This window comes from Puntigrus tetrazona, unplaced genomic scaffold (genome assembly GCF_018831695.1).
Source record: "Puntigrus tetrazona isolate hp1 unplaced genomic scaffold, ASM1883169v1 S000000148, whole genome shotgun sequence".
NCBI lineage: Eukaryota > Metazoa > Chordata > Actinopteri > Cypriniformes > Cyprinidae > Puntigrus > Puntigrus tetrazona.
This window is the reverse complement of record NW_025047824.1, coordinates 2780800-2789999: the sequence shown is the minus strand read 5'-3', so window position 1 is coordinate 2789999 and position 9200 is coordinate 2780800. Positions and strand designations below refer to the sequence as shown.

General features: G+C 36.4%; 1 long non-coding RNA gene across 1 annotated transcript; it reads right to left on the bottom strand.

Annotated features, from left to right (window-relative positions):
* LOC122332865 lies at positions 1–8590 on the bottom strand. Its single transcript, XR_006248550.1, has 3 exons — positions 8462–8590; positions 1968–2046; positions 1–1326 (listed from the first exon to the last, which is right to left on the bottom strand). It is a non-coding gene; the product is annotated as an uncharacterized LOC122332865 (long non-coding RNA).
* Positions 8591–9200: the final 610 nt, after the last annotated feature.

Below are 9200 nucleotides of genomic sequence, written 5' to 3'. Positions count from 1 at the left end.
TTAAACGGCTCCAAGTCTCTAAATATTTTAGTCGGCTGTCTCGCTGGGCAGGATGAATGGTTTTTTTTTCCTTCATTAGTTTCATTTGCCATACGCTGTCAGTCAAACGCGCGTTTAAAAAAGTTTTTCTATTATAACCAAAAATATTGAAATATCGTGAATCATTTTTTTCCATTTCAAATAACGTTTCTATTTGAATATGCGTTGATAAAATGCAATTTATTCCTGCGATCCGAAGCTGAATTTTCAGCGTCATCGCTCCAGCCTTCGGTGTCGCATTCTAATATGCAGATTTTTGCACCGTTAGTTATTATCAATGTTGAAAACAGTTACGCTGATCGTTATTTTAGTGAAAACTGTAATGCGCTACCCGGTGACACTGTCTGGAGTAATGATGCTGAAAATTCAGCTTTGGATCACAGGAGTAAATTAAATTCGAAAATACATTCAAACAGAAAGCGGTTGTTTTACGTTTAAATAATATTTTACTGCATTTTTGATTACATGAAAGCAGCCTTCGAAGAGACTTTTTCAAACACACGCACAAACAATGAATTATTCCAAACAATTATTTGACCATTTTAATCATCTCTTACCGTGCAAATGTGTTATCGGGCTGCGATATCTTTTATTATTAACCCATACGATGCATTGCGATGCAATGCTTGAGAATTTTTTAATTAAGGACAGGTAAGTGCTGTAATGTATTTTAGCTGCGTGTAACTAATGAAAGAGTCTCCTCAGACCCATCTCGCTCCTCTGAGATGAATGGGTCATGTTGGGCAATGGTATTGATTGTCATTAAAGTGCCATTATGGAGTCATTATATTCACTAGCGCTCTTTTGTTTTCTCATAAACTAGATTTCTAGCTGCAAGATACTGCCGGTTATTTTATAGTTTCATGATTTTTTAATTTCCCCGAGAAGCTAATGAAGTTTAATGGGAGCTGAATTGTAATGATTTTAAATTGAGCGGCGAAGATACTTTTTGTCTTTATTTTATTCATCTCTAGATGCCTACTGTGTTTCTAGCTCCTGGGGTACATCAGAATTGCATTAGCAAGCGATTTGTTTTCCAACAAATAGTAGCGTGACATGACTTCGCTGTTTTTGTTGTCATATTTTATTGCATTGAAGTCAAATAACGTATCATTATTATAAGTCTGAATCGATCCACTGAATCAGCATGTTTGCACGTGAATTGATTCACTGATTCAAGCAGCAAAAAATGTCTTTCTTACTTACATTTTTGTGTCTTAAAACAAGACGACAATTTTTCCATGTCTCGAAAGTCCTTCTTGATTTAAATTTTTTTGGATATTTTGTCTGGAAACAAGACAAAAACAATCAAAGCAAGAAAAGCATTTTTTGAGGTGTTGAAATATTGTTCTACATTTGTATGATTTCTAAATATGTAGTTTGTTATGGTATTATATATTGTACAGCATTTGGTGTAAATATAAAAGCGTAAAAAGTTTGGGGTCTCTTCTGCTCAAGGTTGCATTTCTTTGATCAAAAATACAATAAAATCAGTAAATATTATTATATTTTATAAATATTTTATTATATTTTTAAATATATATATATTTAAAAAAATAAATATATATATATATATATATATATATATATATATATATATATATATATATATATATATTTTTTTTTTTTTTTAATATAATTAATATAATTAAATATATATTAAAATATATAAAAATTATTATTATGAAATTCTGGCATCATTACTGTAGTCATCAGTGCTAATTTTCCTAATTTGATGTGACTTAATAATAAAGTTATTAATAATAGATATTCATCATAAATATTTCCAGGATTCTTTGATTAACAGAAAGTTCAAAAGAATAGCAAAATAGATTTTTTTTTTTTGACATTATAAACGTTTTATATGTTTTGATCAACTGAATGCATCCTTGCTGAATACTAAATATGTTCAAATACGATGCTGTCACCTCATTTGAGATGTTTAGTTGCGATTGTCCGTTCACGTCAGCTCATTCGAATCACATGCTTCGGCCCATCCAGACGCAACTGTAAAACAGAAATTAAGTATTAAAAAGATTGCAAAAAAACATTCAGCGAATCAATTCATGCCCCATCAGAGTGATTCACTAGACACAACTGAACTTCACTGAACCCCAAGGGGAAATTTCATGCATAAACCGCAGCATGATTGTGAAGAGCTGAGTCCTCAACTGCACAAACAGTCGGCGCAGAGACAGTGTCATTAATCGTGACTGGGGAAGCAGCCCAGACTGCTGTGAGGACAGTCAGCGCGGGAGGAAGATGAGGAGGCGTTGTACAGTCTGATGACAGCAGGCAGAAAAGATTCCCAGTAGCACTCGGTAGAACACCTTGGTGAAATAAGCCAGTGGCTTGACATCATTTGACATCACTGCAAATCTTCGGCGCCTGCTGGGAGCTAGATATCCCGAACCTGGCAAAACATCGTATTTATGCACTTAGAAATGTTCCAAATTTTGGCTGCCGTATTGAAAAACCTCCGCATTCTTCATTCTTCAACTTCCCGCGTTGTTTGGTACGGTGCGGACATTTGAATAAAGAGCTGCAACGGCATAAAGCTTCGCGAAATGTGCTTCACACTCTTATATAATGACTCGTTGCGACCTCATTCTCGTGAGGTTCTGTAGAACAAAAAAAAGTTTATATATTGTTGGTTTATGGGTTCTTTGAAGGGGCGTTTTTGAGCGTTTGGAGCCCCCTACAGTTAGGTATTATAATATCATATATTATTAATACAAGTTTCATGGGCTGCATACAAAATCTGTATGCAAAAAAGCATGCCTTCTATACAGATTATGAACAGACTATGCCCAAATTCAGCATGACCTACAATTTCAGCCTATTAGGGTATGTTTACATGACAGTGACGTACTAAAAGCTGAAAAGTTTTTCCTTCTCATTTTTGAAAAACACGCCACAGAGCCCCGCAAATTACATACAGGAAAAAAAAATAGTAGGTTAAATCGTGCGCTTAATTTACTCATTTCCCACAGTTTGCTAAATTGTGAACACGATTTATAAATCGAGGCAACTAAATCAAATTAAAAAAATAATAATTAAATGCTTTAGTAAATTTCGTGTATGATTTTTCATTTTCTTGCGAGTCGATAATGCGACCTCAATAATGTAGTATTTAGCCCCTGGGCTAGTTTTGAGTAGCAAGTGGATGGGTTTTGCTCAGAAAACCTGGCAACCCTGCTATTGTCTGAACACCATTCAGTTCAATCCCCTTTTTTATAATCAGTGCCTTAAACGCCATTGTTGTGTGAATGAATGGGCGAAAACAGTAATTAACTGTAATTGAAACAGTAACTGTAATTAAAACAGTAGCCCCCTGAATTTAGTTTTGCTTATTTTATGGTTTTTGTTTTGATTTTATGATCTAGTTCAACCGTACTTATAAGCAAAAATGACTTTAGATAAGCTAACAATTGTGCTTCTTTTTTTCCCTCCTCCTGCATTCTACTACACCGACGTGAATTTACTCATTTTCAGCTTTTCATGTTTATTCCTTACATTTTTTGGTACAAAAGGGCTGTTTATTTGCTATAAATATAACTTATTATATTAAAAACAAGCAATCAAGCTCTGCTCATGTTTAAAAAGTAACGCAAAAGTAACATAACGCATTACTTTCTATAAAAAAAGTAACTAAGTAAAGTAATTAGTTACTTTTTTTAAGGGAGTAATGCAATATTGTAATGTATTACTTTTAAAAGTAACTTTCCCCAACATTGCCTGTAACTACTTTTTTTTTTTTTTTTTTTTTTTAAAGTAGCCTATCTTCTCAGAGAGTGTATGATTTCTTATGTATTTTCGTGAGCATGGGTAAAAAAAACCCCCAAAGCCATTCGCCTCATGGCGTTTGAGAAATAATAAAATTGATATTTGAAGGTAAAAACAAAAAAACATACCGCTGCTTTAAAGAACCGGTTGATGATTGTTTTTAGAAGACTAGAGCATAAAAAGTTCTTTGTGGAACTCGGACTTTAAATTTGTTTCGGTTCATTCTTCCACGTTGCCAGGTTTAAGGGCGGATAAGGCGAACGACTCTTCTCAATTATACAATTATAGATTGCTATCCTGATTGTGTCTCGGACATTTCTGATGTAATAAATCACAGCCATTGGCTGCCTCTTCTCGCTTTAATTACAGATTAAGGGTAATTGAAATCCACCATCCATCATGAAAATTAGTTGCGGACTTGCCGACCCCTCGCTGCCAGCTGACACAAGATAACTATTTAAATCATTAACAGATGATCATTTATCTTACTAGATTGTTGTTAAAACTTCAAGTCATATTCAATCATAGCTCCTACCCTAAACTTTTTGTTATAATCTTGACGTTTAGTTGCAGATAGATGGGTTTTGGCACACAAGGCACATCTGAAAAAAAACAAACAAAAAAAACTCGAGCTTTAGAAGACTAAACTTTATTTGGATACTTTATTTGAGAAAAGCTGTAATGACGACTTTTGAGGTCAATTGCAATTATCCAGATGCTTATTAGTTTGGGTTTTTCGCCTAGCAACCGTGAAAACGTCAGGATCCTTGTTTTGAAAGGATAAATGGATAAACACTAAATAAATAAATGAAGCAAGTAGCGTAATTGGCAATTTAACAGTTTCTCTGTTGTTTTGGCACCTTTAGAAATAACTAAGCAAATGGTGTGAAGGACATCTTATCTCATCCCCTCCAGTGATGCACAAATCTAAGAGTAGACTATGACTAGTTTTAAAAATATATAGGAATAGTTCACTCCAAAAATGAAACCTGTTATTTACTCCAATCATATAGCCTATGCGGGTATTCCACTGAGCTTGATAGGCTAATATAAAACTATGAGGTTCAAAACAGAAGAGAGAGAGAGAGAGAGAGAGAGAGAGAGAGAGAGAGAGAGAGAGAGAGAGAGAGAGAGAGAGAGAGAGAGAGAGAGACAGAGAGAGAGAAAGACAGAGAGAGAGAAAGACAGAGAGAGAGAGAGACAGAGAGAGAGAGAGAGAGAGAGAGAGAGAGAGAGAGAGAGAGAGAGAGAGAGAGAGAGAGACAGAGAGAGAGAGAGAGAGAGAGAGAGAGAGAGAGAGAGAGAGAGAGAGAGAGAGAGAGAGAGAGAGAGAGAGAGAGAGAGAGAGAGAGAGAGAGAGAGAGAGAGAGAGAGAGAGAGAGAGAGAGAGAGAGAGAGAGAGAGAGAGAGAGAGTCTGAGCTGAGTGGATAAAGCAAACTTAAAAGGAGAAAGATATATGTTTTTGGGCATGACTGAGTTTTTTTTTTGCTCAGATGTTGTTCATTCATATCTCAAGGGGCTAGTGGAGTTCTCCGTATATTATATTTTTTTAATCTATTCATCTCTGGTGATTTTATTTCTAAACGTTAATAATAACGTTTTCTAAATACGTTAATAATAACAGTAATGAAATTTCCTAATTTAGATTAAAAAAATTGACAGCGATCAAAATAATGTAATTTGACCCTAAATATGGTATTAATTACATAACAATTTCGGCAGGTGGCAACAGTATTGTCTGAGTCTTTGCATCATTCAGTGAATTGATTCATTCAAGAACCAAACAAAGCGGGTGAGTCATTGAATCACTCCCTGAACCTAACTGTTCAAAACGTAGATTTATTCAGGATTAAAAAATGCAGAAATGTAGATTTATTCAGTAAGAAATCTTTCAGACAACTCATTTGCTCATTGTATATATTTTTGATTTAGCAAACATTTTGTCAGAGAGTCTAGCAAACCGCAAACTGCAGTAATAAAATACAATAAATAAAATTATTTAGAAGTGTCAAATTATATACGTAAAATTAGTATTTTATTATAACCTAGTCTTGAAAAAAAAAGCTGAGAAATGTTTGCTCTATAGACACATCTAAGATTACTGCTATTTTTTTCTCAAGAGCAAAACTGAAGATTGAATTGTAGAAATATTAAGAGATCTCATTTGTGATTTCTCTTTCCCGTGGGGATTCGTGGTTAATGTTTAAATATGAATACACACGGATTAAACAAATTCCTCCTGCAGGACCATAAAGGCTCGCGATGATACACTCGTCCCGTAAGTATTACAATAACCATTCTTACAGATGTCTCGTTAAGAGGGGAATTATTAATGAGATCGGCGTCTTGATTAGATTGACGCACAGCTGCATTGTTTGAGGCCAAAAAAATACAAAATGTAATTCTCAAATCGATGCCCGCTTGCCCTCAGAATCACTTTTAAAGTTTTTCCTCTGCAGGAAGATTAACAGATAATGTTTCTTTGTGTGCTGTTGGGGGAGTGAATTAGATTTGTACCCAAATCTGTTACATAAACCTGCACCGGAAGGTGCCGGAAAACTTTGCAATGAGTTCTTTTAAATGTCTTTGTACTTTCTATACTTTACAGATGCAGATGTCTTCAAAGAGAAGCTCGCCGAGGGACGGGGCGTTTAGTAGGCAACATCTGAACTTAAGAGCCCGTCAATCAAATCTCGACGGGAGCAGGTGAATCCATCGGAGGGAAATGACTGTAAGAATTGGGAATTGCTGTGAAAGCATAGAGAAGGAGGACGTAATGTAGAAACAGGGTGAAATGCAGCAACACTCCGTCTGGCAGATCAAATGGAGAAAGTCAGAGCGAACTTAGGAGAAATGAATGACAAAAAGATGGAAATGAAAAGAGAGATTCACTTAGCGAAGATCCACGAAGTGAGAATGAAGTATACTTGTTTAAACCTGCAATGGTGCCAGAATTTCATTATGACGAGCAGCGGGTGAATTTCTCGTTATTCAACCTCAACTCAATCTATATCTGAAGCCTGAAATAAATGAGCAGCCGGTTTTGAAAAGTTCATAAGATAAAATAAAGCGATCCGCACCGACAGAGCATTTTCGTGTCCATTTTGCAGTCATTCATTCAAAGGAACATCTTGAAGGGCACTTTCGGTTCTGCGGACCTTTTAAAAACCTTTTTTTTGAAAACGCAGTACTCAGTGAAGTGGCACTTGAAACACCATTTCGAATGAAATGGCCACGTCTGATTTCATAGGTAGCACGTTATGTATTCTAAATGCATATTTATCACTTTAAATAATTTCACAAATGTGCCGCTTGAGTGATGATGCAAAATAGGGCTTGGCAGATTGGTCTTGGTTTTCTTCTTTTTCTCATATTCCCTTTTATGCTCCACTGTTGTCTCCTTAGTAAACAGCACGCAAAACTGTGATTGAAAAATGTAAGGCCTAAGACTGGTAAAACAACATCTAATCATAAAACAGATTTCATAAAATCTGAAGAAAAATAAGAAGATAAAGTGGTTTGCAAGACCTGTTGAATCAGAGTGGTCCTCATTTTAATAAGCACGAGCATTGCCACTTAGAGAGTTTTCTGTTGTCCAGCAATTATAGCATCAAACTTTATTAATGACAAAGCAGGAATGTAGAAATGCATTTATACCCTTCAGCTATGGTGCATAACTAAAGAACATAAATCTTCAAAGTTAGCCGTTAAATTCAGTACATCAACCGCAGTGCTGATGACCTTCAATTACTTATGGACTCGTCCCTCCCACTATACACCAATCAGATGGAGGTAGCAATTATGGCCGGCGACTGTCTTGGTCTGGAGGTCAAGTGGACTTTCTGATCTATTTTGTGGAGCAGAGAGTGTTGCTGAAGATGTGACACGTCTCTTTTCATTCCTACCCTGTTTGTCTGTTTTAGGGGCACGCCTGCTGAATTCTTTCTGATGAACCTGGTAAAAGCAGCCCAGTCTCATGACAATGCGTTTAAATAATACGATACCAAATAAAAACGAAAAACTTGTGATATTGATAACCAAAAATTTATTTTGGTGTGTATTTATATACATTTGTATCTATACCATGAGTTTAAATCTTGATTTGGCATACTATTTATTGGGTAGGTTGAAAAACAACACATTTAGAGTTTTCCCTATGCAATCTCTTTTAGTCCTCGTTCTACATAAAAAACCCTATAAACACAGGGTGATGTAGTATACGTGCCAGACCAGTACGTCTTGCAATTCTGCCACAGAGGTACACTAAAAACTAAGGAAAAGTGCGCCAGTTGTTAGAACCAGCGTCTCATCTTTGCGTGTCTCTGCAGCGTGAGGGAGATATGTTTCAGCTGGTGATTACGAGTTGATTTGCTCCAGCTGTGGCTTGTTACTAAGGCTATTTAAGACTGGCTAAAGCTACTTCTCCTTGTCAGATTCTCAAATTTCCCTCTGTGTTGTGTGGTTGCCATACTACCCGAGAGACTCCTTGTCTGCTCGCTTGGGATGCATTGAAAAAGGTAATGCCTCTGTCTGGATTATTTGTGGCAGAGAGATCACTGTCCGACATTCTTCAGCGGGGTCATGGCTCTAATGTGGCTCGCCATTTAGGAATTGGGTGTACTGTATTGGGTGTACCTTCTGGTGGTCTTCCATGCCTCGTGACATTCTGGATTTTGTTTTGGTATGTGCTCGTGGTAAGACTTCCCAATCGGGCTCCAAAGGGGTTACTTCATCTTGACCGTAGTGGACCGGTTCTTGAAGGTGGATCGCTTCATCCTCTTGCGCGTATTACAGTCCGCTAAGGAAACAGAAAAAGACAGGACAACTTTCATTTTTGGGTGAACTAACCCTTTAAACGGCCTCCAAATTTGTCCACGGCTTGTGATCTGACCATTGCACGTCTGTGTGTGTGTGTCTTTTCTCTCCCTGCCCGGTAACCCGTTTATGAATCTGTATTTGTCTCCAATATCTGTTGTTGATTTGATACTGCTCTTAATAAAAGCTGCAAATGGATCCTCATGCCTTGGACCCCTCATTCAACCCCTAAAGAGGTTGGACCGAAGGAATTTCTTCAAAAGGTGTCGCAACAATTCTCACCATTACTTAAATTCAAATTGAGGTTTATCGTCACTTTTAGCACATTGCAGGAAAAATGTGAACCAGAAGTACTGAACTAAATTACAGGCAATAAATATTTATAGACCACAATAAATCAGCCTTTATGCCAAGCATTTCAGGTCAACTCATTTCAACAGCATCATGACATTTGTGATAGTTCTAAGTAAGCAAGGGGTGCAAAAAAAAATCAATGTGTGCTCAATATCTCACTTGCAGCGTGGGTACATTGTCACAAATAGCAGACATCCAATTAACA